An 8703-nucleotide genomic window follows, 5' to 3' on the forward strand; every position below is an offset into this window, starting at 1 on the left:
GTGTTGACTTTCCTATAAATCTATGACACAAGCTACCTCCCATACCACTTTATGACCACCCTTAGTCACTACTCATCCCTACCTAGTCAACTATTTGTCCTCTCACCCTCTTTCTCCAGCAAATGATCTTGATCAAAGGCTGGATATCCTTATCTCTCCTTCCACATTACTCACTCTTTCATCAAAAAGCAAACCCATTTCTCTCTCTCTCTCTCTCTCTCTCACTCTCTAAACTCGAAATTTAAGGCTGTACTTGAGCATTCTCCTTCACTTTTGGGTAAGTAATTTCATCTTTCACTTGATTATCTTACACATTTTCACTCAAATCTTGGATTCCTTACACAAATACCATCATATTTGTTCATAGAATCTTCGAATATTCAAGCATCTCCCAAGTGTTCTTGACTTGGAAACCTCATCTCTTCATCATGCATCCTAAGAGATCACTCAAGGTGAGTTTATACCCCCATATTTTCATGTTTTCTTCAAGTTTTAGGGGGGGGGGGGAGAATACAAGTTAAAATAACAAAAACTTAACTAAATTCAAACATCAGCTTTCCACAAGAAAGTTTAGTTCCATTGACGGACTGTTTTGGACACCTTAAACATTTTTGTTTTCAAAACTGTACTAGGTGCAAATATTTCAAGTTTATACCTTTAAAATGGCTGCATGCACATATTCACACGGCATATCTACAATTTATGGTGATTTTAACAAAACTATCTATCACTGTAGCTACGAATTCGGACCAGTATGTGAATATGAATGTTTTCACAATAGTTAGAGACTTCTAAAAATCATAACACAAATTTATGAACAAACTAGACACATTTTCTAAACTCTCAGAGTTTATGGATTTAGTTTTCGGCTTCATATGAATTTTCTATGATTTTTCTAAAACAATGCAGAAAAGTTGAAAACTAGTCTACAAATTACAACTTCAAAAAGACATTGTAACATGTTGAGCAAAGTGTTTATCTTAGATAACTTCATATTTTATATGTTTTTTTTCTGTTGAGTTATGTTTAGATAACAGAAAATTATTCATTGTAATGTAAAGGTCCTTTGTCATTTCAAACATACAAGATAAAACGTAATAAGAGTATTTGTGTTTTGCTAAATTACTACTTACACCGAAAGGGGTTTTACTCTCAATACAAATGGGTTTTTCATTTACTACACAATAAACTATAATGGGTATAGTTTGGGGATTTCACATTTCAAACATACAAAACAAAAGGGGATTTAAATCCCACCACATAAAAGGCTTTTACATGCATACTACATGTAAACTTGTTATCATAAATTGTGAGACACGTCTTCATTGTACTCTTAGAGTACGGGTTAAAATTTCCTAAAATAGTTATAACCAGAGTCTCTTGTAGGGAGAGCGTGATAACTATGTACAGATCTATATTGGGGTTGACAACCCACACCCATGCTGCTAAGATAGTCCGATCGGCCGATCGGGGGTGACAAGTGTCATTTCATTTCCGACGCCTGAAGAACGTCGTGGTAGACATCTCTGTTATAGTATGGTTATAGTGAGTCACATAAGGAGATAACGACACTTATAGTTTATTGGAATTCTACTTTAAAAAGGCGTTTTATCTATTTAAAACTGCATACATCGTTATAAGTACGAAAGATACATACACTCGGTCTTAGGATTTAAGACTACATAAGTTTTATTGAGGAAAATAAGGGATTTTCTTGGGTATACATTACATTTACAAACAAAGGATTTCAAACTCTTCATCCAAAAGCTTATGAACTCACCAACTTAATTTTTGACAGTTTTTCAAAATTACTTGTGTTCTCAGGGAATCAGTGAAACAGGAACTCAACAGCTTTTGAGGATGGGACGTTGAATCATCAAACTTTTCATTTTTGTCATCATTTTGTAATTGAATTTGAAACAAATAAACTCATTCTATGGTGTAACTTTTTCAATTATATTTATGATGGTTGTGTTTACTTTGAGCACTATTATACTCTTGTTGTGATACTATACATGAAGTCCTCCACCCCCGGATGTTTCCGCCATCCTTGGTTTGGGGCTGTGACACATAGCTTGGTTATAGGACTATCTATAAACATTAACTAAACTCTCTCTCTCTCTCTCTCTCTCTCACTGCAAACCACGGATTTGGTTAAACTCAAAGCTTTTTAGGTATGGATTTACAGATGATACATTTCGAATGATACTTATAAAGAAAATACTTTTTAAAAGTATTATACTATTATTAGCTGAAAACCTGTGACACTCAACAACCTTATATTGACTTTCAAACTACACGTATTCTCAGGAAATCAGTGATTTTAAGCATTTTAGACATTGGGATAATCATGGACTGCAAGCAATTTAAATTCTGGTTTTTGTTATGTTAAGCCTATTTGTTATGGTATTTCATGTAGTACTATTATCTCCAAGAAACCTCTATTCAAACATAAAGATGGAATACAAATTCTGTTTTGTTTATTGTTGTGCGTATGCTATAGTTCAGTTTATCTGTGATCCATGAACTTAGTCGCACTGCCCAACATGTTTTGCTGCCTCGGCTGGGGGTGTGATGGATTGGTATAAAAGTTAAAATTCCTATAGAGAACTTGTATCGTCAATAAAACTATAGAACCAAGCTCCTACTAAAAGTATTATCATTAATTACACTAATTCTTGGCTATGTACGGTACGGAGAATCCGGTTTAAAGGGCCGCATAGGGTTGTTGGATTTCAGACCAGCTTAATTGCCAAAATGGTCCTGCCCTCTAGTGTTTCTTGTCTGGCCCTTGTCTGTATATATTAGCCTTGGAGTACAAAACAAAAATTTAATAAATCCACAAACCTCACCAACACTAATATATAAGAGTTATATATATATATATATATATATATATATATATATATATATATATATATACTATGACCCGCGATGAGAACACTCAATATAATTTTAAACATCCCTTCAACTCAAACTACCAACTCAACCCTTTAGGTCAGGCACCTCAATTAAGGTTAGTAGCATGCATAACCATACCACAAATAAACTGGGCATGCATGCCTATGTTATTTATGGTCGGGCCAATGCACAAGCAACCTTCAACAAAGAGTTTGATAGGCTACAACGGTTGAGAGTTTAAGAAGTTGAAGAATGTTCTCAAGATTTGTTGCACATACCTAGTACCCTAGAGCCTTTATGACAAGCTTAAAATACTTATGCAGTTTTAATATATTTAAAAAGTTACTAACACACTTAAAATCCTTTTATATATATGGCAGACATACCCAATGACCAACCAGCATGGATGCAGATTGTAGACCCGGACGAGTTACATGTGGTTCAGATACATCTAGCTGGGAATCCATATTTCTTATAGGACTCTCTGATTGCCCATGTAGATTTCTCAGAGGAGGAGGATCCATATGAGGACGAGGAGGAAGATGACCCCAAAGAGGACAAGGAGCCTGATGATGATGGCATATTATAGGATTTCAAGGAGGCCGAGGATGATGGCCACATCATGGATGACCTTGCCTATGAGGAGCCTGCCCCACCTACCCCACCATTCTCACCACCTAGACCACACTACCATCCATATATCCTTCATGGCAAGGGTCCTCGTATGATGAGGAAAATGGGGACGAGTGCTCTTCCCCTTTACCATTTGGATCATGTTGCACATGTTTCCCGAACCACTTGTGGTCACCTGGGGAAACAGACCATGCCCCATGAGCCATCTTGGGTCCTACACCTCCTCCGCAAGAAGAGTATTATTGGCCTTCTGCCACAATTTGAGATTGGTGAGTCTTTATATGCACCACTCAGGGACGACCCTGAGAATGATCCCATACCACACCTTATGTATCAGGCCGATCAACTAGCAAATAGAGTCGGATCTATATAGAATTTCGTCATAGATTCAGGCTCTAGCTCACTAGGGCACTGAGTTGAGAGAATCGAAGAAAAGAATAAGGAGGACACTAAGGCCATCTAGACCTTGTATCATCATGTAGGTGCTCACCGCACCGAGGCGACTGCCATGAGTGCTCACTATGGACCACAAGACTACATTGTACAAATTCTTGAGACCCGACTTGTTGCAACTAAGCACTAGGTAGTTGTTTCTATAGATAAGAGACGTTATATCTTGGACTAGTTTGAGGAGTTTGTCCTCTATTTAATGTCACATTTTAGGAGATAGATGCTTCATCTAGGGCGGCTTGTACCCTAGGGTAGGGTTAGAACTTTTGAGAAATACATTTTGTTTTCAAGTGTTTATCACTATCTGGTTTATATTAGATCTTTTGTAAAGCTTTTCTATTTCTAACTTACATGGTTGATACTTTTGTAACAAAAAACGAGCAGTTCTAATAAAAATATTTCAGTATTTTGTTAAATGTTTGCACTTAATATGTAATGCTTGAAAAACACTATATTAGGTGAAAAATAACGTAACATCTCCATCTAAATCATCTTAGGACAATGCCTCCACGAAAAAGTCCACGAGTCCGTCCACCACCAACTCCTCGAGGCAACATAAGGAGTGCTCTAGAAATAAGTTAAGAATCGGTAGAAACTCTAAACCCTGGAGGAGCTCCATACATAATTGTTGAAACCCACCATTTCAAATCGACCCTAATCTAATGTCGACCTTGCTTGCACAAGGAGTTGCTACAGCTCTAGCCACCTATGAGGCCGCTAGAAATAACAACACTGGGAAGAATATAAATGGTGGCGACACTCTAGTTAATAATCAAAACGACTCTAGAACTTGTTCATACAAAGAGTTCATGGATTGTTAACCCTGATATTTTTACGGCATGAAAGGAGCTATTGGTCTATCCCGCAAGATAGAAAAGATGGAGGTAGTTTTTTACATCAGTTCTTGCCCCGATGACTGTCGGGTCAAGTATGCTACCTACACACTCATGGAGTCTACCTTAACTTGGTGGAATAACGTCCATGGGAATCACTGAAGCCTATGCCATAGGCTGGGAACCAATGAAACAGATGATGGTCAACGAGTACTGCCCACGGCAGGAAGTCCAGGCTCTGGAATAGGAACTTTGGAATTTGACCATGCATGTATCTAAGGCGGCTTCCTACACCTCCCGATTCAATGAACTTTCTAACCTTTGCCTGAGAATGGTGACCCCAGAAGACAAAAAGAAGGAGAGATACATTTGGGGACTAGCATCACCAACCCAAGGTCTGGTTACTGCATCGAGACCCTCCACTTTCGACAGTGCCAAACAACTGGCCTAATAGTTGACTGAATAATGTATCCTTCGAGTTACCATGGCCCCATGTAACAACTCGATATTTTGCAAGTCAATGTAGCGATCTAAAGTCAGGTATTGTAACCAATTTTTTAAATGATAAGAATACCGTAAAAAATGAAATGTTCAAAAATCTCAATTAGCATATATAAAGTGATAGATATCCTAACAAGGTTTTCAGAAATATAAAGAACACTAAAATCCGAGTTATAACAAAGAAGTTATGACCCATCGAAGATCCGCAACAAAACCGGTAAAAAATTGTTAAACAGAAAACACGAATTTTCAATGAAATGCTTTTTAGCCTTAGGTATCTAAATGAAATTCGTAGATATCATTAAACCGAAACGTATATAAAAAAATGTCCAAATCTAACTTCGTATGAGGAAGTTATGAATTTTCTAAGTTTTTGATATAACAATAGACAGCTAAAAACTCAAAATAGAGATCGAGCGACTTTTAGCCGATACAACCTAAACGAGAATCAAAGATCTCGACAATAGTAGTTCAACGGTAAAAAGATAGACGAAAACGGACATCGGATAAAGAAGTTATGAATTTCTAACAGAGTTTTTCTGTCCCGGCCTACTTAAAATAGTATACTAAAAGTTAAAGTCAAAATTAGATGGTGGAGTCTAAATGAAAGTTGTAGAGCATAAAATAACACGACGTGAGCCACTCCATGCTCACGAAAACGATAGTAGTTCAACGGTAAAAAGATAGACGAAAACGGACAACGTGAGCCACTCCATGCTCACGACGTGAGCCAGGGATAGGATCGACCTTACGACATGAGCCACTCCATGCTCACGATGTGACATCCAAAATCACTCCCTATAAATAGAAACCGTAAGTCTCGGGTTTAGGCTACTCAACTCTACTCCCCTTTCTTCTTTTACACTATGTTAAGCATCCCGAGACTACCCCGATGCCCCAATTACATGTTGAAGCCCTGACGGAAGCCCGAAGTCCCGAAGTTCCTGAGATTTCCGAGAAATCGACGTCTTTCCGGTCGAAGTGCTGCCCGAGCAAAGTATCGTTTTCTTCAAATAGTCACTTCTACCATGTGAGTTCATACCACTTAACTTAACTTTTAAATGATTTTAAGGGGGCGGGGGGAATACAAGTTGATCTGTTATTGTTATTATAATTAATCACATGTGATTTATAATTAACAAAACAAGTGGATCTCTTATATTTCAATCTGTGTTATCAAACAAACTATTTCACATCAATTTATAAACTAACATCAAGTCATCTATAACCATTCAAACAGTTAAAGATCTTGTACATGCTGAACTCTTTTAATATTGTATATTGTCAAAATCATGTCTATATGGATATAGTGATATAAATGAGGTTGAAAGGGCTTAGGACTGATGACTCACTTTATTTCCTGTTCCTTGTTTGGACTTAGGGTATCGGTTGTTTGTCCGAGGGTCGTTTGAATCTTAGTTATATATTAAGTATATGTGTATAGATATAAAAGTTCTTACATCAGTTCAACACCTTTGGTTAGCAAAAGTGTACAAACATACTCAGTCATTCAAACAACATTGATAGTAAACTATAATAGGTATAGTTTAGAGGACTACTAGTCACTATTTCTAGTACAATGAAACATACAAGAGTCATTTCATACATGAGTCAGTTCAAACATACTATAATAAGAAACAGGGAGGAACATTCTAAACAAAGAGAACATACAATACACTAGAACAGATAGATCATACTATACAAATAGAAGAATATTATAACACTAATATGAGCCACTACATCATGTCATGGCAATATACTGTTGTGTCACATTTTGTAACCAGAGTCTCCTAGAGGGAGGGCGTGAATTTGTGTATAGATCTATACGAGATTGACCATCCTACGCCTTGCTACTAGCTACAGTGGGACCTATAGGTCTACGGGTGATGAATGTCATACCATTTTCAATGTCTTCAAACATTGTGTTTTACTAGTCAATCAAGTATGGGTATAATCATATCACAATTTACTTTAATTAAATAAACCAGTTTAAGGTAGTTAGTACATTGGTAGTTAATTATATACAATACTACAGAACATTGTTATTTTCCTTTTGCATTCAGATTGTCATCTTCTCACATAAACGGTAATGTAAACTATATTTTGCTAATGATAGTCACACATGGGAAAGATAAACACTTTTACAAACAAACAACATACTTAACATTCGGGCCTTGGTAGAAGGCTACTTTTTAGTAAAAAATATAGGATTTTCTAGGAGATACAAACATTTACTACAAATACTCACAAACATTTGCATGAAAAATTTTCAAACGCTTTCATAGAAACAATGACACTAAAATACTTATGAGCTCACCAGCTTTAATGCTGATCTACTCTTTCAAAATAACTTGTATTATCAGGTCACCAGTAGACAGGTACATATGAACCAGGCTTTTGAGAAGACAGAGGGTGTTCAAGACTCGTATTTATTTTGATTATTCATTTATGGTGTCTTATAAATATATAGAGAACACACTTGTATTAAATTATCTTATTAATTCAATGGATGATGTTGTTGCTTGTTTACTATTATGCATTGATATGATACTGTACATGACGTCCTCCGCCCCAGAACATTTTGACCGTTCCGGTTTTGGGGTGTGACAGATTGGTATCAGAGCTTTGTTTATAGTGATTTGAGTGTATCAACCCATAAAAGATATGCAACTATAAAGACATCGGGATTAAAATACTCTGACCAAGAGTTTATACTTTTAAATAATAAAATATTTAACTAAAGTTACATACAAGCATTCATACTGGGATCAGTGTCATACTAGAACAAAACAAAAGTATTGCGGTTGTTGGATAGCACAAGCAAGCTTGGGGACATATAATCAGATATGGGAGGGATATAGCCTGATCAACTATATTTTCCTGAGAAGTGATTAGCATGTGCCTAGGAATGGTTGTGGTGTTGCGCAAGTCTAAAAACTTACCAACACTACTATAATGAAAAATTTAGAACAAAACATAAACATAAAATACTATAGGAGTATTTTGTGTTACTATAATTACTTCTTTGAGAACTAAATGTCTGTACTAGTAGGTCAATAGTTGCTGAGTGGATACACTAAGGTTATTTGTGACTAAGGTGTCATAGACTTAGAATCCTGTTTTGATTACGTATAACTGGTACGTACTACACAAGTATTTAATTAACTGGTAAATATCATCTTATAATTATCTTAAATAGTACGTCTATTAATTATTTCTTCTACCCCTATTCTCGCATAGATAACATGGCTGGACTCAATCTCCTCGACGACCCGTACTTTCCCAACCAAGAAAATGATGGATGGATCGATGCAAAGCCTAAAGAGAATCATGCAATTCCATTGGATAATAATTTCACAGTAAACTTCGCGGAGAATTCTGACTC

Source organism: Lactuca serriola, chromosome 4, assembly GCF_051521515.1.
Source record: "Lactuca serriola cultivar US96UC23 chromosome 4, Lser_US96UC23_V15, whole genome shotgun sequence".
Classification (NCBI taxonomy): Eukaryota; Viridiplantae; Streptophyta; class Magnoliopsida; order Asterales; family Asteraceae; genus Lactuca; species Lactuca serriola.